Source organism: Schistocerca cancellata, chromosome 6 (genome assembly GCF_023864275.1).
Source record: "Schistocerca cancellata isolate TAMUIC-IGC-003103 chromosome 6, iqSchCanc2.1, whole genome shotgun sequence".
Classification (NCBI taxonomy): Eukaryota; Metazoa; Arthropoda; class Insecta; order Orthoptera; family Acrididae; genus Schistocerca; species Schistocerca cancellata.
Genome location: NC_064631.1, coordinates 438452181 through 438475391, shown reverse-complemented (window position 1 = coordinate 438475391; position 23211 = coordinate 438452181).

The following is a 23211-nucleotide window of genomic DNA, read 5'->3' as shown; positions in this document are numbered from 1 at the left end:
ACCTTCCGGAATCGTGGATTTACGAGCCTACGTTATTTCTAGAGTCTCGTATTAATGGAATAATAGCTACACTGTATGAAGTGTTCAGACTGCTATTAGTGGACATTAATACAGTGTGTACTTTGACGGTTTTAACTCTGCTGGTACCACTTTCAGTCAGATGACTGAATGTCTGTGGAGGAGTCGTAGCCTATTCTTCACCAGGAGCCGAAACCCTAGAAGATAGTGATGTTGGATGTTGGGATCTGGAGCGAAGTCGACGTTCTAACTCATTTGATAAGCGAAATTACAATTAAGTACAGACCTTTAGCTGCTGACAGGCGTTGATAAATATCAACGGGGACAATTGAAAATGTGTGCCCCTAGCGGGACTCGAACCCGGGATCTCCTGCTTACATGGCAGACGCTCTATCCGTCTGAGCCATCGAGGACACATAGGTGAGTGCGACTGCAGGGACTTATCTCTGGCACACTCCCTGTGAGACCCACACTTTCAACTTACTGTCCACACACTACATTTGTAGTGCCCCTGCCCACTATTCTCATTACTGGCCGCATTCAATCCACCGATTCCCGTAAGAGTTCGGGCAATGTGAGTGCAGTCTCACTGAAGAAGATCATTGGCCGTTAAGCCTTATGTATATGAAGATGGTATCTGTTCTTTCGGATATGCCCGAAAGAACATCTTCGTACATCTGATAAATAGTCCATTGAGTTCAGGTCGGGAAACTGAGCAGACCAGTCAATTTCAGGAATGTTCTTGTCCACAAACGGTTGCCTCGCAGATGCTGCTAAATGCAACTTTATCACAGAGTGCATGATCATTCCGATACAAATAATTATCGTCTCAGAACTGTTGCTCTACTGTACCCAATATACAACGCTCTAAAGAGTGTTCACATCCTTCGTAATTTAGAGTTTTCTTAAGCTCAATAAGGAGACGATATCATGCTAATCGCGAAAAACATTCGCGTACTGTTAACACACCTCTTCCGCACTTCACTTCTGGCACTACACACTATGGTAGAAAACGTTCTTCACGTATGAGCCAAACCCAAACCCTTTCATCCGGTTGCCACTGGCTACAGCGTCATTCGTCACTGCAAATCACTCGTTTCCAGCCATCCAGCGTCCAGTGGCGTCGCTCCTTACAGTGCCTTACGTGTCACTTAGCACTGACTTTAGAAATGTGTGGCTCTGGAGAAGCTCCTCGATCATCACATCCCACTCTTTTTCATCCGCTACGCACAGTCATTGTGCTAGCTGGACTGCTGTTAGCACCTTGGAACTCACGAGCTGATTTCGTGCAACTTTGTAAAACCAGTGTCCGCAATGCTCGACGGTCCCTGTCCGCCAGTAAATGAGGTCTGCCCAGCAGTCACATGAGGAATAGGGAAAATCAATCAAGGTAAAAGACTACCATCAAAAACAGCAAAAAACAACAAACCAATTATACCAAATGAAATACAATAACCCTTAGCATCAAAAGAAAATCTTGAGTAAAGATTATTATCCCCAGCTCTTGGTTTAGCTGCTGCTGTTCCTCCGCGTTTCCACTTCACAATCACATTATTAACAGTCTAACTGCGTAGCTCTAGAAGGGTTAAAATGTCCCTGATCTATTAGGTGGTTTCCAGTGACTAGTTCACGTTCGAAGTAAGTCAGCTTTCCTGATCGACTCATTTTGTTGTTACTGCTTCTCTACTGACATCACGAAACTCCCCGCCTCCTTTTGTACCAGCAGTTCTGTCTCTGCTTACATCTAGTGGTCAATCCCGTACTACATAGGGATGTCCGGATAGTTTGTACCAGATGGTGAGTGACGTATACTTCGCCACAAGCAATTGTATTCAGGTACACACTTGAAGTATTTAATGTAAATTAATCTTCCACCCGAGTTAAGTGACAGTTTAATAATACATTCGTCTTTTTAATGTATGTGGTTCTGTATTAATCAGTATTCTTTCCCTTTAATTCTTCCTAAATCCCTAAATTTGATCATTCATTGTTTAGCTACGGCAGTATCGCTCCAATCATGAATAATAGTTGGTTGGAAAGGAACAATACTACGCTAGTTTCATTAAAATGTGTTTATTTGCTGATTAATTAATTTTCTGCAGAAAACAGAAGACGACCTACTAAGTCGCAGGACATTTTCGACATAGGCTTAAAATGTCGGTAAAAATTTAAGATAAAGAAATTCAGTGGAACACATCCATGAATATCGAAAAATGTTGTAGAACGTAAGGCATCTGATTGAGACACACACGTTTTTTCAGCTGGCTTTTGAAACGTGTCCATACAGCCATCCAAACACAGGAAATGTTATATAAAATCAGTTTTGACAGTTCATGGTAGACATTATTTTAAGTCGTATCCTGGTACGATGTAACATAGTGTTAACTAAGGATAAATTCGACATAAAATAAGATTTACAGTCTGAGTATACGAAAACTTTGTATAGGATATAACTAGTAGAAGAGTCAGTGACATCGGTGAGAAAGGAATCACGCTTCGTATCACCTACACAAAAATAAAAACTAGCTTAAAAGATAAAACAGTGAACGAAAAGCAGCTTAAAATTTATAAAACCAAGGTCTATCAACATTGTTATGAAGTTCTGAAACGTGGATCTTTCGCAAAGCTAACAAGACAAGAATTATTAGGTGGCAGGGCAAATTCCTGAGGACTGTCTCAAATATCTCTTAGACTACATCCCACTTGGTGAAATAATAGAGGAGCTAAATCTGAAATTAGTGATAAAGCAGACCTCAGCATATAAAACACGTCGGGCACAGTATTTACAAAGTACATAGTAAGAAAGATAGCCTGAAGTAGTAGCAACACGTCGAAACAGCTGAAAACAATTGTAGGAGTACATATATTTTGCATCAACATATACAGAGTGTCTCTCCTAAGAGTTTCCAGGCGTATTTTCTCTGGTTTCATCAGATATTTGCAATTCAGTTTTTGGATTGTGTAGCTGGATTACAAGTTGTGCTCATCAAGTTTTGCATGTGCAAACAAAATTATTTTTAAAACGTTATTTTACATGCACTTTAGATCATTCCCAGATTAGTTTAAACCGACATTCATTTCTGAAACGCCCGCTATACCCGCTGGGTAGAACAGGTAACAGGATTGTGGAAAGGGCCAAGGGTTGAGGTCAGTTTCTGCTTCTAATTATCATTTATTGTAATTTAGCAACTCTTTCACGACTGAAGGCCTCCCACAAGAAATCTTAACAAGATAAAAATCCAATTAAGATAGCAACAAAATAATTTACAGAATCAACATATGCAAGGTGCAATACCAATGACTGAGGGCCACAATCAAACTTCAAATTTCAAAATATATTACCATAATCTTTAAAGGCAGAAGGCCGCAGTGCTTAAGCTTGAAAGGTAAATTTAAAAATTAATTTTGCAAAATTTTTAAGAAACCTCCAATAACAATAAGCCTAAAGTTTAAAATAGCTGACAACAGGTAATTAAACACCTGAGGCACTCAGAAGGCCTCCAGGGAGGTCGGTCTGCCCTCGTTCACATAGGTGAGACAGGTGGTGAGCCCAACTATACTTGATCCGTCGGAATACAACCAGGGGGCAGCCACGGACCGACCGACACAACAACTTGCTTCCTGTCAGTCAGTACATGAGAACACCAACCGGCCAACGTCACAAACGTAATAATCCATAATGGAGTACGTATTAGCTGTCAAAATTACACACCATGTTGGACAGCGACAACAGAAAGGGCGGAAAGGGCGCTGCCTGAAATTACCTTAGTGGCCGAGGCAGGTAACCAGAACACAAAGCCACAAGACAGAAAATTCCACTGGTGCACTCAAATCGTAGTCGACCAAAACAGTTAATTGCACCGCATGGCGCCTAAATCTCAGCAGTAGAACCACTCGGTATTGCTCACCGGAAAACCTCCCCAACAGCAACTACCGAAGCGAACCACCACAACATGAATAGCCGTGGTTTGGGTAGTTAAAACCACTACTTAACGTCCGCAGCTCGTGGTCGTGCGGTAGCGTTCTCGCTTCCCACTCCCGGGTTCCCGGGTTCGATTCCCGGCGGGGTCAGGGATTTTCTCTGCCTCGTGATGACTGGGTTAGCTCAGAGCCACCAAGACAGTGGCCCGGCTCATGTGATGCATGACGGCAATGTTCGGGCGAGCCATGCCGACGCAGACCTCACTGCTGCTCCAACCCGACTGCACTAGAGCCGCATTGCAACTCCCCGACTGGCAGGTCTGGACTGCGTTCCAGACGCTTTCCAACGGTTAGTTAGGTTTAAGTAGTTCTAAGTTCTAGGGGACTGATGACCGTAGATGTTAAGTCCCATTGTGCTCAGAGCCATTTGAACCACTACTTAACGTTGGCGTCCTAAGTCGGCGAACCACGAAGCTCGTAGCGATCGGACAGCTCCACACATGCTCCGACACTGCGCAGTGGCCCCAGCCGACTGCACCGCGCAGAGAACTTCCCTCGTCCGCAACAACCGACCGACTCCCACAGTGCCACCAACATCTAAAACAGTCGTCAGTGGAACTAACACCGACTGCACACACAACCTGACAAACACTTGGACGAAGACCTGAACGATACCTAACAGTGACTAAACACGTACGAAGACAAATCGGGAGTCGATGCACACACACAGCCGACTCATGAACGATCGGCGAGACAAAACGCGTCGTCCGGTTGGACGACCGACCGACGATCCACCAAGACCGTGGCCCGGCTCATGTGATGCATGACGGCAATGTTCGGGCGAGCCATGCCGACGGAGACCTCACTGCTGCTCCAACCCGACTGCACTAGAGCCGCATTGCAACTCCCCGACTGGCAGGTCCGGACTGCGTTCCAGACGCTTTCCAAGTGACTGGCAGGCCCGAACTTGCAACCCGAACTGGCGATCCCAACTCGCTATCCGAACCGCGACCAGTTGGCAACTAGGAAGTAAAAGCAGTCCAGCAAAGATACTACGAGAGGGGATATATCGATACGCGCTGCTAACGCCGCTCAGGGTCAGGCAAAGCAGCAACTTAGTGACAGTAGTAATTTAGATTAACTTAGTGAGGGGGGGGGGGAGTCAAAAACAGGGTGTAGAATACATGATGGCGGGAAGAAGAGCCACGTACGGCTCAATTTCGTCGATATATATAAATGGGGACAGTAAAACTCAAAGAATAACCAGAACCCCAGCAGAGACAGCACAGCTCTAGCCGGCACTGACTGTTAACAACTGCACAGCAGCACTACTGAGCCGCTACTGGATTACTGTTTATTCTTCGTGCTTTACTGTTCCCGTTAATATATATCGATAAAACGAATGACGGACTACACTAATCTGGAAGCACTCTATCGAATGGGAACGTTAAATTATCATTTAAAAGTAATTTTGTTTCTAATGGAAAACAAACCAACGCTTTCTGTTGACAGTGGACGCCGTATGAAAGACATGATGAGAAGTAATTATTTGAACTGAGTCAAACTACACAATGCAAAAACGAAATCTTAGGTAACACAGCCGATATATACTCAACACGCAACTATGAAGTACATGGCTGAGAGTATGTCGTACAAATATTAACGACTGTTCGTTTCCGTTCCCATGGGGAGCGAATGAAAAATGTCTACCTACACAGTATATCTCAGCAGTTACTCTAATCCCGCTTAACCTATTCTCTCGGTCTGTAAGTGCGATGTGCTGCGGCAGCAGCAGAATTAAATTTTTCTCTAACACAAATTCTCTGAGTATATTCAACAGGATTACACGAACAAAGCAATGAAAACTTCTTTCACTTTCGTGTGAGCAGTGCTTAATGATCTCTAAGCTTCTTCTCGGAAGGAAGATAATGAGTACGAGGCCAGGTAGTACGCTGTATAACTAGAATATCGAGCTCTCCGCAAGCGTTTGGAGTCTTTCCCGTTCATAATTAGAACATTCTCCTTCAGAGGCTGTACTAGAAAATATAATAAGAAAGAGGAGTAAAAATAGTTCAGTCAGAGGCGAAAAAAGAAGAAGTGAAGACATAGAATCAAGTGTAATAAATCACCCGAAAAGGAACCGAGGAAGTAATCAGTTTGAGAAGAGAAAGTCGGAGAGATGTTGTGTGAAAAAGATCAGTAATTACCGGAGGAATGTAATGAGCCTTGTTCAAGTCGCCTTTGGACATTTGTTTTACCCAGATATATTTCAACACTTTTCATGCTATCGTCAGTGGGTTACTTCATTCCCTTTCTTACATGAAGCTACTAAAAGTTTATGTCGGTAGCTGTGAGTCTACTACAGAGTCTACAACTTGTCATGGCTTTGATGCTGTGGTTTTTTTTTCGTTTGTTTGTGGTGTGGCAACAGGCTGATTTCTACCACTTTCGTCGTTTTACAGGCATTTTCTGCTATTTTTCGAAGTTACACGGGGTTTTCGCTGACATTTATTATTGGAATAGGATCAGGTGTACGTGCCCGTATCTCTCGAAGTACGGTACAAGGAATTGCTGCAATGCCCAAGCCTTCTATGTCACGAACTGAAGTGAAACAGGCACCCACCATTGTGTAAGAGGGCAACGGAGCGTGTCTGAATGCTGGTCTCCAAATTGGACGCAAAGTAGGCACTTGCTTCTCCTGTGACAGCGACAAGGCCGTTGTCAGATTATAACTGAAGGATGCTCCGACCCAAGTCAACGAACTCTTAGCAAGATGTCACAGGCCTTAGCAAGATGTCACAGGCCTTTCATTATTTATTCTGCTTGTAAATTAAACCACAAGGCAGCTAAAGTTCTTAAGGAGTGTCTAAGAAAGAGTCCTGCTAAATAGGCTGCTACGTTTATGAAGCAGTCTCTAAGAATGAGTACTGGTAAATACATTGCCGGACAAAAAGTGAAATGCCCACAAGGGGATGAGGTAACAAAAAGTAAATTCACTGGCTGAGAGGTTATGTGATGTTACAAAACCGAGTAAAACTTACAAATAGCTTGGTTCACCTTATCGGTATGATGTTGCACCTTCTCCGGCCTGGCTACATGCTGTGATTCCATCAGACTGGGAGGGTTTTGTGCCGTTGTATCCTCTCCTGAGGTACAGGGCAAGAAGTTAACGTCCGAACTTTTTTCCATACATATTCTATCGGGGCTACGTCTGGGGATCTTGCTAGCTAGTACCTCAACGTCATCAGGACAATTCATAGAGACACATCCTACGGGTGGACTACTATTGTCATGTTGAAAAGTGGCAGCCCGCTGCTATCGCACGAGATGTAGTACTCGTACATGAGAATCCCGGTTGTTCGTCAAGTACTGTTGTGTACCACTGGGCCACAAGAGTTGCCTCAATCACGACCAGAAGTGATCTTCTGCCATAACCGATGGCTCCACACACCAAGACTTCGATAGTAACTCTGCTATGCCTCCCTATAACACTGCAAGAACGGAACCTGTCCAAGGTCTCCGCCTTCCTCTCCAGCGATGGTCGTCCGGGAAAGTGCATAACCGTGAATCATAGCTCAGCACAGTGCGACTCCGATCATCAACAGTCCCAGCATCCCCGTCGTGGCACCGTGGCACCATTTGTGCTGGGGTGTCAACGGCAAATTACTCATGGGACGGTAATTCCCTAGCATGGCTGCTGTTAGTCTCTGATCAGTGGTGTGGAATGAGAATATAGCAAGGAGCTCATTCTTTGTCCTCGGATGCCGGGTGCAGAGGTTAAGGGACTACGATGTGTGGTTAGACTTGGTCGACGGGTATGGGCCCCCACCTCCTTGTGCAGAGCAGAATAGGACCAATGTTACACCAGAATGCCCCATAAATATGAATATTACACGATTCGACCAGTCGTCCGAATAGAGACCCACAACATGTCAGGTGCTGTCTCACACGAGTCGACGGCACAGTGATCACTCAACATTTGACGCTTTTCTTCGACCCTTACAGACCCTATCAGGCCTCGCAATACCTTTAAACAACAGCAACACTAATGCAATCTGTTACACAGAATTTCAGGGCTAATAATAACTTAATCGTTGCTGGTGTGTACGTGTACGAAGCTACATTGATGTCGGTCTATGTCGGGCAATATCATTGACATCGGTCTGTTATAGAATTATGGAACATGTTTTATTCTCAAAAACTACGACGTTTCCGGAGAATGAAAATTTCCTCTATAAAAATCAACATGGATCCTGCAAAGAAAGACCTTGCGAAACTGAACTCGCTCGTTTCTTCCATGAGATCCACAGCGCTATCGATAACGATGCTCTCGTTTATGCCGTATCTTTGACTTCAGGAAGGCATTTGATACCGTCCCGCACTGCCGTTTAGTGAAAAAAAGAAATACGAGGTTACCGAAAATCGGCCCAGATTTGCGAATGGATTCAAGACTTCCTTCCAGACAGCACTCAACACGTGTTTCTTAAGAAAACAAAATCGGCAGATGCTGTTCCCAGTGTATATAAATTAATGAAATGGTGGACAGCGCAAAATGACTGTTCGCAGATGATATGGTTGTCAATACGTAAGCAGCAACGCCAGAGGACAGTATCTATTTTCAGAATGGCTTGCACAGCTTAGATGAATGGTGCGGGCTTCGGCAGTTGACCCTAAACGTAAATAATTGTAACATATTGTGCACAGATAGAAAAAGAAATCCACTACTCCACGACTGCACTACTATGACAAATTGGAAACATCTCGGAAAACGACCACATGAGCAAATTCGATAAATTATAGCTGATACAGCGCCATAGTGACAATCTTTCTCCCCACGCGCCTGGAACAGTGATGGGGGTGATCAGTCAGTGGTACCAGAAATTCCCTCCGCCACACAGCGTTAGTTGGCTTGTGGAGCACGATGTTGATGCACACTGAAGAGCCAAAGAAACTGGTACACCTGCTAATGTCGTGTAGAGCCCGCAGGCTCGCAGAAGCGCCGCAAAACGACCTGTCATGGATTCGACTAATGTCTGAAGTACTGATGGAGGGAACTGACATCATGAATCCTGCAGAACTGTCCATAAATCTGTAAGACTACGAGGAGGTGGAGATCTCTTCTGAACAGCACGTTGCAAGGCATCCCGGATATGCTCAATAATGTTCATGTCTGGGGAGTTTGGTGACCAGCGGAAGTGTTTAAACCCAGAATAGTGTTCCTGTAACCACTCTGTAGCAATTCTGGGCGTGTGTGGTCTCTAATTTTTTTCCTAGAATTGACCAAGTCCGTCGGAATTCACAATGGACGTGAATGGATGCAGGTGATCAGACAGGATGCTTACGTACGTGTCATCTGACAGAGTCGTATCTAGACGTAACAGGGGTCCCATTTCACTCGAAGTGCTCATGCCCCACACGATTACAGAACCTGCTTCCGCTTGACCAGTCCCCTGCTGACATGTAGGGTCCATGGATTCATGGGGTTGTCTCCATGCCCGTACACGTCCATCGATTAGACACAATTTGAAACGAGACTCGTCCGACCAGGCATCATCTTTCCAATCATCAACAGTCCAATGTCGGTGCTGACGGGCCCAGGCGAGGCGCACAATTTTATGTCGTGCAGTCATCAAGGATACACGAGTGGGCCTTCGGCTCCGAAAGCCTATATCGATGATGTTTCGTCGAATGGTTCTCACGCTGACACTTGTTGATGACCCAGCACTGAAACCTGTAGCAATTTTCGAAACGGTTGCATTTCTGTCACATTTAGCAATTCTCTTCTATCGTCGTCGGTCCCATCCTTGCATTCCTGATGCTCACGGTACACTCGTGAAATGGTCGTACGGCAAAATCCCCACTTCATCAGTACCTCGAAGATGCTGTGTCCCATCGCTCGTGCGCTGACCTTAACACAACGTTCAAACTCAAATATATCTTGATAACCTGCCATTGTAGCAGCAGTAACCAATCTAACTACTGCGCCAGACACTTGTCTTATGTGGACGTTGCCGACTGCAGCGCCGTCTTCTGCCTGTTTATATATCTCTGTATTTGAATATGCATGCCTACACCAGTTTCGTTGGCGCTTCGGAGTAGATGTCTTCTGGCTGTTTCACTTTCTTGTCAGGCAATGTACAATGTTAAGTATACAAAACACCAATATACACTCCTGGAAATGGAAAAAAGAACACATTGACACCGGTGTGTCAGACCCACCATACTTGCTCCGGACACTGCGAGAGGGCTGTACAAGCAATGATCACACGCACGGCACAGCGGACACACCAGGAACCGCGGTGTTGGGCGTCGAATGGCGCTAGCTGCGCAGCATTTGTGCACCGCCGCCGTCAGTGTCAGCCAGTTTGCCGTGGCATACGGAGCTCCATCGCAGTCTTTAACACTGGTAGCATGCAGCGACAGCGTGGACGTGAACCGTATGTGCAGTTGACGGACTTTGAGCGAGGGCGTATAGTGGGCATGCGGGAGGCCGGGTGGACGTACCGCCGAATTGCTCAACACGTGGGGCGTGAGGTCTCCACAGTACATCGATGTTGTCGCCAGTGGTCGGCGGAAGGTGCACGTGCCCGTCGACCTGGGACCGGACCGCAGTGACGCACGGATGCACGCCAAGATCGTAGGATCCTACGCAGTGCCGTAGGGGACCGCACCGCCACTTCCCAGCAAATTAGGGACACTGTTGCTCCTGGGGTATCGGCGAGGACCATTCGCAACCGTCTCCATGAAGCTGGGCTACGGTCCCGCACACCGTTAGGCCGTCTTCCGCTCACGCCCCAACATCGTGCAGCCCGCCTCCAGTGGTGCCGCGACAGGCGTGAATGGAGGGACGAATGGAGACGTGTCGTCTTCAGCGATGAGAGTCGCATCTGCCTTGGTGCCAATGATGGTCGTATGCGTGTTTGGCGCCGTGCAGGTGAGCGCCACAATCAGGACTGCATACGACCGAGGCACACAGGGCCAACACCCGGCATCATGGTGTGGGGAGCGATCTCCTACACTGGCCGTACACCACTGGTGATCGTCGAGGGGACACTGAATAGTGCACGGTACATCCAAACCGTCATCGAACCCATCGTTCTACCATTCCTAGACCGGCAATGGAACTTGCTTTTCCAACAGGACAATGCACGTCCGCATGTATCCCGTGCCACCCAACGTGCTCTACAAGGTGTAAGTCAACTACCCTGGCCAGCAAGATCTCCGGATCTGTCCCCCATTGAGCATGTTTGGAACTGGATGAAGCGTCGTCTCACGCGGTCTGCACGTCCAGCACGAACGCTGGTCCAACTGAAGCGCCAGGTGGAAATGGCATGGCAAGCCGTTCCACAGGACTACATCCAGCATCTCTACGATCGTCTCCATGGGAGAATAGCAGCCTGCATTGCTGCGAAAGGTGGATATACACTGTACTAGTGCCGACATTGTGCATGCTCTGTTGCCTGTGTCTATGTGCCTGTGGTTCTGTCAGTGTGATCATGTGATGTATCTGACCCCAGGAATGTGTCAATAAAGTTTCCCCTTCCTGGGACAATGAATTCACGGTGTTCTTATTTCAATTTCCAGGAGTGTAATTACATTTAATTCTCACAAGTATCACATGCGGCAAGAACTGCTCGCCACTGAATGCATTCCAAGAATATTTGTTGGAACATTAGAGTTGAACATTCCGTCCTCATAGAGATCATTGGACATGGAACAGAAACTCGAACTATCGTGTTGTTTTTAACGGAACCGTTCCGACACTGCCATGATTCGGAGAAGTCGTGTGAAACCTACCGCAACGCCGATGTAGGATGATCACCTCTTCTGATGAATGAGGCAGCAGTATCCTACGTCGTATCACTTGGTGCGTAGATTCCAACAGACAGTGGAAGTACAGGCGGCAGTTACTGATCCATGATTACACAACGCTACGCACTGTTTTGGAAGATGGTTAAGAATCAGGTCGCTACGTATAACTTCACCTCCAATGTTCGCTGACTGTAATCCGGCAACCTCTGAGGCCATCGAACGAATCTGGTACAATTCTGGAATAGTTCTTCGCAGTGCTGAAAATGCGTCAGAAATTTAGCGATGTAGGCAAATAACTCGTTGGGGAGATGGTGATAGGTGTTGCAACCGTACGAGGCCATCCACGCTACTTCAGGCATTCCCGTATGATAGTGCCACTGTTATAAAAAGAGAGATATAGCATCTCATCTTTGATTCGTCGCAATCATATCCTTCCATCGGCGTGCGCTCCATGGTACTACTGATAAACAAATTTGAAGCGAGAGTGGTGAAGAGTAACGAAATTATCAATCAGCTAAACATCAAAATTGCAGTATAGTGTAGAGAAATTAAAGAAAATTTTCTATCAAGGAAGAAAACTTGATTATGATAGCTGAATTAAGAGAAATATCAGTTTCTTACAGACTCAGGCAAATAATTTTTTTTTTTCAGCAATGGAGATTACATGATATTAATTATTGATGTAGACTGGAAATCTGATGTTAAGCATTATATGAAACGTAGTCTACCTGACAACCGAAGAACAAGCAATTGTAGATATTTTAAATGCTGTTTTACTGAAGGAGGTAACGAATTAAGTGCACATTTGGCGTGCGAGAATAAAGGTACTAAAAAGAACAGGCAGGATAAGATTTCAGGGTCTTCACCAAAAGAAGGTCAGATTGTTGTATAGTGTTCCAAGACATCCAGTATGAGATATGACTTTGTTCTACTGATCTCTGTGAGTATAATTTGCACATTTCCAGTATCAGAATGTCGAGCCGCTGATTACGTTTATTTTCAACTACCTGGGTACACGTACCCGGCTTCGCTCAGGGAGTGATATGAGATTGTGTGGTTGATGGAACAAAAGGATAAATTTTAAAGTATAAGAGGTAAAATTTTTTTATTGAAGACATAGCCTGACTATTTACAATACTTGTTTACAAAGATTTTTCGTTTTGTTACCACGCGATATACGTGTACAAATTTTTCGAATTACATGCTCAGGAGCAAGATACGAAGCAGGGGTCTTTCAGGTTGACGCCGCAGTATTTTAAAGTTTGTCCTTACGCTTTGTTAACTGTAAAATTGTAGGCTAATTTGATTGGAAATTTCAGTCTTTTAAATTGGAATGGTAGTTCAGTAGAGATCAGTGATATTCTGGGGAAAAAAAGTGTGTGTCCTTTGTACATTCGTGTCATAAGTTCGGCTTCGATGATGTTATTCGATAGCTGGTTGATGGTCATCGTTGATCCATTACATAGTTTAGGTGATTTGATATTTCTGAGTAGTATGATCGGAGATCCAGTTTTAAGTCGAACTTGCAACGGGTTTAGAAATTCTGTACGGAAGTTCACGCTTACTTCAACGTTTTCCATCGTGTCGATCGATTTGTATATTCTCTCATCACCGAGGATGTTCTTTTGAATATCAAAGTTGATATCGTTGACAATATTATTTTTAGTTGTCAAAATTGCCCTCTCAAGTAGCGTGTCCGGATTGGTATAGTTGTGAACAATGTTTGGATGAATTTGGTCGATGAGTTCGTTTTCAGCAGAGGGTATGTTGCAGAAATCACTGTTGAGTTTAATGAGGCCGGTCGTCTGATCGGTAGGATGTGTGCCTTCGCCTGTTTTTAAAAGGGCGGTGTCGAGCAAAATGTGCTGTTGTTTCGTCTTTCGATAGTTCAGCTCTCATATTTTTTGTTAGTCGCATTATTTGTATGTTGTAACGTCCCCTTAGAACAATTATACAAGACTGTGCTTAAACTGACACACAATGTTTTTAGCGCAACGCAATCTGACTATCAAAGATCCCTGCAAAAGAATGGCCCTGAGTAACATTAAACTATACCTTTCAGAAATCACTTACCTCACAAAAATCTTCATTACTCGAACTACTGCAATACAGCGAGCGCCACTACTGCCAGCTAAATAAAAGATTCAAACTACGGAAGGCACTAACTACTGATAGGGATAGTTAGCAAATGAAAGATATTAATAGAGAACAAACAATGTATTTACCTTAATAGTCATAATATATATAGCAGTTCATGACAAATTACAAAACTCCGCCATCTCTCTCCCCACATCCACCACTGCTGGCGGCTCACCTCCAACTGCGCAACGCTACGCGCTGTTCACATCCAGCTGCCGCTGCCCAACACTACAGTGGCAGACAACAATGCAAACTAGCCACAGGCTGCACACAGCACAGCCAGTGATTTTCATACAGAGCGCTACGTAACGTTGCCAATAAGAAAATATAAACAGCCTACTTACAATGTGTAGCCAGAGACATGATTTTTTAAGCATGCATCGATCTCGTCTGCTGCTGCTGACTTGGGGATAACTGGAAGTGTTTGTCGAAAATCTCCTGAGAGTATGAGTAGAGCTCTTCCCATCACTTCAGTCTGCCAGCTAGTTAGCTTTCTTTAGAAGCTAACCGCGTCCAGAAGCTCTTGAGATTTTACATACCAGAACTGTTCTTCGGCTATATTCAGCGGCAATTATAGGGTAGAATGGGCAGTTAGTCCACCCTCCATATGTGTGGCTGCAGTGCTGAGTGAAGCCAGAGAAAGTGTGACGTGTTGTTTAACAGGTATTTCCACCAGCTATACATTTATTAGAAACATTTTTCCCGTGCCGCCTGGTGCGTCCAGGTTAATAATTCCGCCAGTGTTGATCCGGTCCATGAGAACGTAGTAAATTTCATATGGATTGTCACTGATGAGTGGTATGTTGTGAGAAATGTATTGTAGCTATTTTCCTTCGTAATTTTGAAGTTTGGCACACTGACAGCATCTTTTCGTGGTGCTTTCCTCCCAAGTTGTACTAAGGTTTATTGCTAAACATTTATGTTCTAGGCGAATGAGTGTTTCATTGACGATGTCGTCATTGTATTCGATGGTCAGTTCAGGACGAGATTTTCGAATTTGGTGCAGTATGTTGTCACTCATCCTCTCTAAGAAGTCCTGTAACTGTTTTGGATTATGTTCGAATTATGGCGAATAAGTCTGTCATTTGTTCGGCTGAGGCTGTGAGAGAGGCTTCTTGTAGTATTACTTCCAAGCGGTTGTGGTTCTCCAGTAGTCCTGGTGTTTCTATACTGGATTTTTTCGCGTTGTAAAATTGGCAGATGTTGTCCGTTAGCCGGCCGGAGTGGCCGAGCGGTTCTAGGCGCTACAGTCTGGAACCGCGAGACCGCTACGGTCGCAGGTTCGAATCCTGCCTCGGGCATGGATGTGTGTGATGTCCTTAGGTTAGTTAGGTTTAAGTTGTTCTAAGTTCTAGGGGACTGATGACCTCAGAAGTTAAGTCCCATAGTGCTCAGAGCCATTTGAACCATTTTGTTATCCATCATTTCGAATACAACTTGTTTGTGTGTGCTATATGCTTCATTTGTTAGGTTGTACTGTGTACTTGTACTCGTCCGCTCTTCTCGTAGGAAGATATGTTCACGGTTGGCTTGAGTTCGCAGTCTTTTATTGTAATATATTGTCGCAATTCTTGTTACTTTAATACTTTCATTTCGTTGTTCTTGGGTTTCCCTGCTGCTCATCGTGCTCATTCTCGTTCGTTGCGAACTTAAACGCGCTTCACGCTCTTCGTCTGTTTCGATTTTTCGCTGTTCTTCTGGTTTTAGCCGTTTTGCTTCAGAACTGGCAGCATCTCCTCCTCTTTTACGTTTGGGCATTGTCTAAAATGTAAATGAAATCAACTTTTTATTAAGAAGTACACTAAGTGCACTTTCACACTTTTCGCACTTTATTTTCGATTTTTATTCAGTCACTGATGAGAATGGTTCAAATGGCTCTGAACACTATGGGACTTAACATCTGAGTTCGTCAGTCCTCTAGAACTTAGAACTACTTAAACCTAACTAACCTAAGGACACCACACACATCCATGCCCAAGGCAGGACTCGAACCTGCGACCATAGCAGTCGCCCGGTTCCGGACTGAACGCCTAGAACCGCTCGACCACCGCGGCAGGCCACTGATGAGAAACTGACGTTCGAACCCACGACGGATCTTGCTTTATATACCCCTACCAATGGGTAGCCCCACCAGTGGTTAATTCCAGAACATACCAGAAAGGCTTTGAATGGTCCATAATGTTCCAGAACATTTCACAACAGTGGAGAGTGTTCTGGAATGTTCCACAGTGATTTGAGATATTCTGAAATATTCTCGAATATTCTGGAATCTTTCTGAATGTTCCACACTATTACGGAACATTCCAGAACATCCAGGATCATTGTGGAACTTTCTGGAATGATGTGAGATGCTCTATAAAGTCTCGAAAGTTCTGGCTGTCCTCGAATACTCTCGAATGTTCTGGAATGTTCTAGAAATTTCTAGAGGACGAAACTTCCCTACCCTTATATCTTCAGAAGCACGCCTTCAGGTAAAAACGAGAACCTTCATGGATGGGGAATAGGAGGGCTACCACACTATACAGCTCCCTTGATCCTACCGGGATTTCGCTTCTGAGCTTTAACGGCACGCATATTGTACACTTACTTTAGAATATAGATGAAGAATTATGTGGCTTATAATGCATATAATAATGATTGTGTTATGCTCCACGTATCTTAAGCCGCTTTAAAGAGCTTTCTACAAACGGTCGCCAGGACAATAGATACCACTGGAGTCAACGCCATCGCTCAGCAACGATCCAGTCGCAAGAATCCAAAGCTGTGATTATTATGACTATTGTAAACAGTCAAAGCATCCATTTTGAAGTTCTTTGAAAGTTTTTTGGTAGGGACTCCTTAGAACCCGGTAACAAATAATCTGCTGTATATTTATGTTGATACGAGGGATGGCAGGAAAAGGAGCACGTTTTCTCAGTAGATGACGCAGTGTTTGAATATATTTGGCAAACTATTGTGTAAAATAATAGTGGGGAAGTTGAATGCAGGTAATAAGGCAACGACTGAAAAGGGACGGATTACGGTCTTTTGGTAAGTGTCAGAGCAACCTAATGTTACCTCCTATTTTTGTTCTCTTCTTTTTTAGTAGGAAGCGTCGGATGAAAATGTTAGATAATTACTAAGATTATCAGGTTCTCTTTACGCTCAACACCATCCCAACCACACTATTAATTTGGTTGTATAGATTACTAGTGGTCCAGTATACCGTGTTCCGTATTTGATAATTATGTTGAGTATATACGGAGTGTGGCTTCTAAGAATCGTCGGGCGCATTTTCTCTGGTATTTCAGCATAAAGACTCTTAAAGATGATACTAATATTTAAATTAAAATAGAGTAATTTAACAGGATTAAAATCTAATCAGATGTGAAAGATATTTTAAATAACAAAGGATTTACACAGGGTGTTCCAGGAGGAATAATCAGTATTAAGAAATATGACAGGAAAAGCAAAAAAGTCCAATAAAAATGGACTCTAAAAAGCCTGCCTTAAGAACTACGAGCTCCTTGTCTGGGATACTGTGAAAGAAATCTCTTCTACTGCAAGTTCTTTGCTTTCCATACTTCGGTAGGTGATATGGTACTCTAGACGAAAACAGGAAAAATGTGTCGAATAAAGATGGGCTCTAAAGTGCATACTTTAAGAGCACTTGTTCATCTACATCTACATCTACATCCATACTCCGCAAGCCACCTGGCGGTGTGTGGCGGAGGGTACCCTGAGTACCTCTATCGGTTCTCCCTTCTATTCCAGTCTCGTATTGTTCGTGGAAAGAAAGATTGTCGGTATGCTTCAGTGTGGGCTCTAATCTCTCTGATTTTATCCTCATCGTCTCTTTGCGAGATATACGTAGGAGGGAGCAATATACTGCTTGACTCTTCGGTGAAGGTATGTTCTCGAAACTTTAACAAAAGCCCGTACCGAGCTACTGAGCGTCTCTCCTGCAGAGTCTTCCACTGGAGTTTATCTACGAGCGCTGTTCAGAAAGTAAGCTCCGATTGATCGCGAAATGGGAACCACAGTGAAAATTAGAAATGTTTTATTTTTAACAGTTAGCTACACCATCCAGCTACTTCTCTACGTAGTTGCCGTTCTGACTAAGACATTTGTCGTAGCGTTGTACCAACTTTCCAATACCCTCATCATAAAAGACAGCCGCCAGTGCTTTCCGCCAATTCTCTACGCTGGCCTACAGCTCGTTTTCTGTGCCAAAATGTTGTATTCATAGCCAGCGGTTCATGTGAGCAGAAATGAAACGCAGGGGGAGTCAATTTCGGGCTGTATTGTGGGTAGTCAAACATTTCCAATTGAAAACGATGCAGGAGCATCTTCATTGCCCCTTCAGAATGCGGCTGAGAATATTGCCTTGTAGAAGAAACTGCACGACAGTTATGTAATGTTGGCTGTATAGCTTCAGGCGAAATTTTTCACCAGGTCCTCGTACTTGGCGGGAGACACTATTCTCTAGCCAACTTTACGGGATCACTGTGAGCTCAGAAATGAGAGGAGTGACGTGATGCTATCTAGGGTCATACTAGAGACACTGCCCAACACATCTGTGCAAAGCTTTATCGGATTATCATAGTCGTTTCCATTTCGCGATCAATCGGAGCTTACTTTCTGAACAGCCCTCGTATCATCTCCGTAACGCTTTCGCGATTACTAAATGATCCTGTAAGGAAGCGCGCTGCTCTCCGTTGGATCTTCTCTATGTCTTGTATCAACCCTATCTGGTACGGATCCCACACTGCTGAGTAGTATTCAAGCAGTGGGCGAACAAGCGTACTGTAACCTACTTCCTTTGTTTTCGGATTGCATTTCCTTAGGATTCTTCCAATGAATCTCAGTCTGGCATCTGCTTTACCGACGATCAACTTTATATGATCATTCCATTTTAAATCACTCCTAATGCGTACTCCCAGATAATTTATGGAATTAACTGCTTCCAGTTGCTGACCTGCTATTTTGTAGCTAAATGATAAGGGATCTGTCTTTCTATGTATTCGCAGCACATTACACTTGTCTACATTGAGATTCAATTGCCATTCCCTACACCATGCGTCAATTCGCTGCAGATCCTCCTGCATTTCAGTACAATTTTCCATTGTTACAACCTCTCGATACACCACAACATCATCTGCAAAAAGCCTCAGTGAACTTCCGATGTCATCCACAAGGTCATTTATGTATATTGTGAATAGAAACGGTCCTACGACACTCCCCTGCGGTACACCAAAAATCACTCTTACTTCGGAAGACTTCTATCCATTGAGAATGACATGCTGCGTTCTGTTATCTAGGAACTCTTCAATCAAATCACACAATTGTTCTGATAGTCCATATGCTCTTACTTTGTTCATTAAACGACTGTGGGGAACTGTATCGAACATCTTCGCTACTATAAAATAAATGTCTTCTTCTGAACAAGTATTCACAGTTCTTGAGGTTGCTGGAGTTGTTTTGCTTCGAATGAGCGTTCCTGTCACATCCCTAAATATTACGCATTGCTTCTGGCACACCCTCCATGTTCTTTCAGTGAAATAATAAGTGTTCCTTTTTGTTGCAACTGGTTTCGCTGAGATATCTCTCAAAGCAAAGATAACGCACAGGAGACAGCTGTATATTACAAATTAATTGTCATTCAAACTCTGATTAGTTTTTAAATTAGAGAGTGTCATCTATTTACCTTTATAGATAGAACTCAGAGTCCTACATCTACATCTATGAATTTACTCTGCACCGTTCACAATTAAGTGCTTGGCAGAGGGTCCATCGAACCACCTTTAAGCTACTTCTCTACCGCTCCATTCTCGAACAGCGTGTGGGAAAGACGAACACAGATCTTTCCGTGCAAGCTCTGATTTCTCTTATTTTATAATGTTGATCACTTCTTCCTGTGTAGGTGGGCGCCGACAAAACATTATCGCACTTTGAGGAGAAAGCTGGTGATTGAAATTCATGAGAAGGTTCTGTCGCTGCGAAAATCGCCTTTGTTTTAATGATTGCCACCACAATTCGTGTATCATATCCGTGACATTCTCTCCCTTATTTCGCGATAATAGAAAACGAGATGCCGTTCTTTGAACTTTTTCGGTGTTCTCCGTCAATCCTGATGCTGATCCCATACTGCACAGCATTACTCCAGAAGAGGGCGGACAAGCGTAGCGTAAGCAGTTTTTTTAGGAGACCTGTTACATTCTCTAAATGTTCTGCCAATAAATCTCAGTCTCTGGTTTGCTTTCCAGACAACGTTATCTACGACTTTACACGACAATAAATGACAGCACCATCTAAAAAAAAAAAAAGACAAATGTAAGAGGTCTGCTCAGATTGTCTCCTTTATCGTTTATGTAGATCAGGAACAATAGAGAACCTATAACACTTCCTTGAGGAACGCCCGATATTGCTTCTGTTTTACTCCATGACTTTCTCTCAGTTATTACGAACTGCAACCTTTTTCAGCCGGCCGGAGTGGCCGAGCGGTTCTAGGCGCTACAGTCTGGAACCGCGCGACCGCTACGGTCGTAGGTTCGAATCCTGCCTCGTGCATAGATGTGTGTGAGGTCCTTAGGTTAGTTAGGTTTAAGTAGTTCTAAGTTCTAGGCGACTGATGACCTCAGAAGTTAAGTCCCATAGTGCTCAGAGCCATTTGAACCATTTTTTTGCAACCTTTCTGACAGGAAATCACGAATCCAGTCACACAACTGAGACGATACTCCATAGGGATGCAATTTAATTATAAGTCACGAGTGAGAACGGTATCAAAAGCTGGAAATCGAAAAATATGGGATCAATTTGATGTCCTCCGTCGATAGTGCTCATTCCCCGTGACAATAAAGAGCTTCAATTTGAGGTCGATAGTGCTCATTACTTCGTGACAATAAAGAGCTATTTGTGTTTTCTGGATCCGAATTGGCTATTTGTCAATAAATCGGTTTCTTTGAAGTGATTCATGATGTTCGAGCACAGTATATGTTTCAAAATGCTACTGCAAATCGACGTTAATGATATGGGTCTGTAATTCAGCGGATTATTTCTACTTCTTTCCTTGGGTATTGGTATGACTTGTACAACTTTCTATTCTTTGGGTACGGATCTTTCTACGAGTGAGCGTTTATGCGTGACTGTAAAGTATGCAACTTTCTATCAACATACCCTTAAAGGAATCGAACTGTTCTACAATCTGGACCAGTATTCTAAGCCGCTTCGCAACACCGAGGATATATACTTTTAAGGTACTCATGTTGGCTGTTGTTCTTTATTCAGTTCTGAAATATTTACTTCATGAAAGGATTTAGGAAGCCGAGTTTAGTAGCTCTGCTTTTGTGGCACTGTCCTCAATAGCACCGCTGTTGTCATCGCACAGTAGGTGACAGTTTTAACAAGGAAGCACTTTGCATATATCATCAAAGACGTAACAAAAATCCGGGTGATTTGTCATAATATCTTTCAGCAGTTATCACTCGACTCTTCTTAGGAAACCATAAATTTTATTCGGCTACGGTTACTGTAGTCCCACTGGGTGTTTCAAATACCACTATTTTCTAACGATATTAATACACTACTGCCCATTAAAATTGCTACACCACGAAGATGACGTGCTACAGACGCGAAATTTAACCGACAGGAAGAAGATGCCGTGATATGCAAATGATTACCTTTTCAGAGCATTCACACAAGGTTCGCGCCGGTGACGACACCTACAACGTGCTGACATGAGGAAAGTTTCCAACCGATTTCTCATACACAAACAGCAGTTGACCGGCGTTACCTGGTGAAACGTTGTTGTGGTGCCTCGTGTAAGGACGAGAAATGCGTACCATCACGTTGCCGACTTTGATAAAGGTCGGATTGTAGCCTATCGCGATTGCGGTTTATCGTAACGCGACATTGCTGCTCGCGTTGGTCTAGATCCAATAACTGTTAGCAGAATATGAAATCGGTGGGTTCAGGAGGGTAATACGGAACGCCGTGCTGGATCCCAACGACCTCGTATCACTAGCAGTCGAGATGACAGGCATCTTATCCGCATGGCTGTAACGGAACGTGCAGCCACGTCTCGATCCCTGAATCAACAGATGGGGACGTTTGCAAGACAACAACCATCTCCACGAACAGTTCGACGACGTTTGCAGCAGCATGGACTATCACCTCGGAGACCATGGCTGCGGTTACCCTTGAAGCTGCATCACAGACATGAGCGCCTGCGATGGTGTACTCAATGACGAACCTGGGTGCACGAATGGCAAAACGTCATTTTCTCGGATGAATCCAGGTTCTGTTTACAGCATCATGATGGTCGCATCCGTGTTGGCGACATCGCGGTGAACGCACATTTTAAGCGTGTATTCGTCATCGCCATACTGGCGTATCACCCGGCGTGATGGTATGGGGTGCCATTGGTTACACGTCTCGGTCACCTCTTGTTCGCATTGACGGCACTTTGAACAGTGGACGTTACATTTCAGATGTGTTACGACCCGTGGCTCTACCCTCCACACGATCCCTGCGAAACCCTACATTTCAGCAGGATAATGCACGACCGCATGTTGCAGGTCCTGTACGGGCCTTTCTGAATACAGAAAATGTTCGACTGCTGCCCTAGCCAGCACATTCTCCAAATCTTCCACCAACTGAAAACGTCTGGTCTATGGTGGCCGAGCAACTGGCTCGTCACAATACGCCAGTCTCAACTCTTGATGAACTGTGGTATCAAGTTGAAGCTGCATGGGCAGCTGTACCTGTACACGCCATCCAAGCTCTGTTTGACTCAATGCCAAGCGTATCAAAGCCGTTATTACGGCCAGAGGTGGTTGTTCTGGGTACTGATTTCTAAGGATCTATGCACCCAAATTGCGTGAAAATGTAATCACATGTCAGTTCTAGTATAGTATGTTTGTCCAATGAATACCCGTTTATCATCTTGCATTTCTTCTTGGTGTAGCAATTTTAATGGCCAGCAGTGTACTTTGTTAAGGGATTTAGGAAAATCGTGTTTCGTAACTTTGCTTTAGTGGCACTGTCCTCAGTAAGACCGTCGTTGTTATCGCGCAGTAGGTGATAGTTTTAACAAGAAAGCATTGCACTTGGCTATCTCGTCAAAGACGTAAAAAAAATAATATCTTTAAGCAGTTATCACTCGACTGTTCTTATGAAAACATAAATTTTATTCGGCTGCGGTTACAATGGTCCCACAGTGTGTTTCAAATACCACTATTTTCAAACGATATTAATAGTTAATGCGACATATTTGACATTTGTCGTCACTGGGACATTACGTAGCCGGCAATACCGACGGAAACTACGGTATCTGGTACCGGA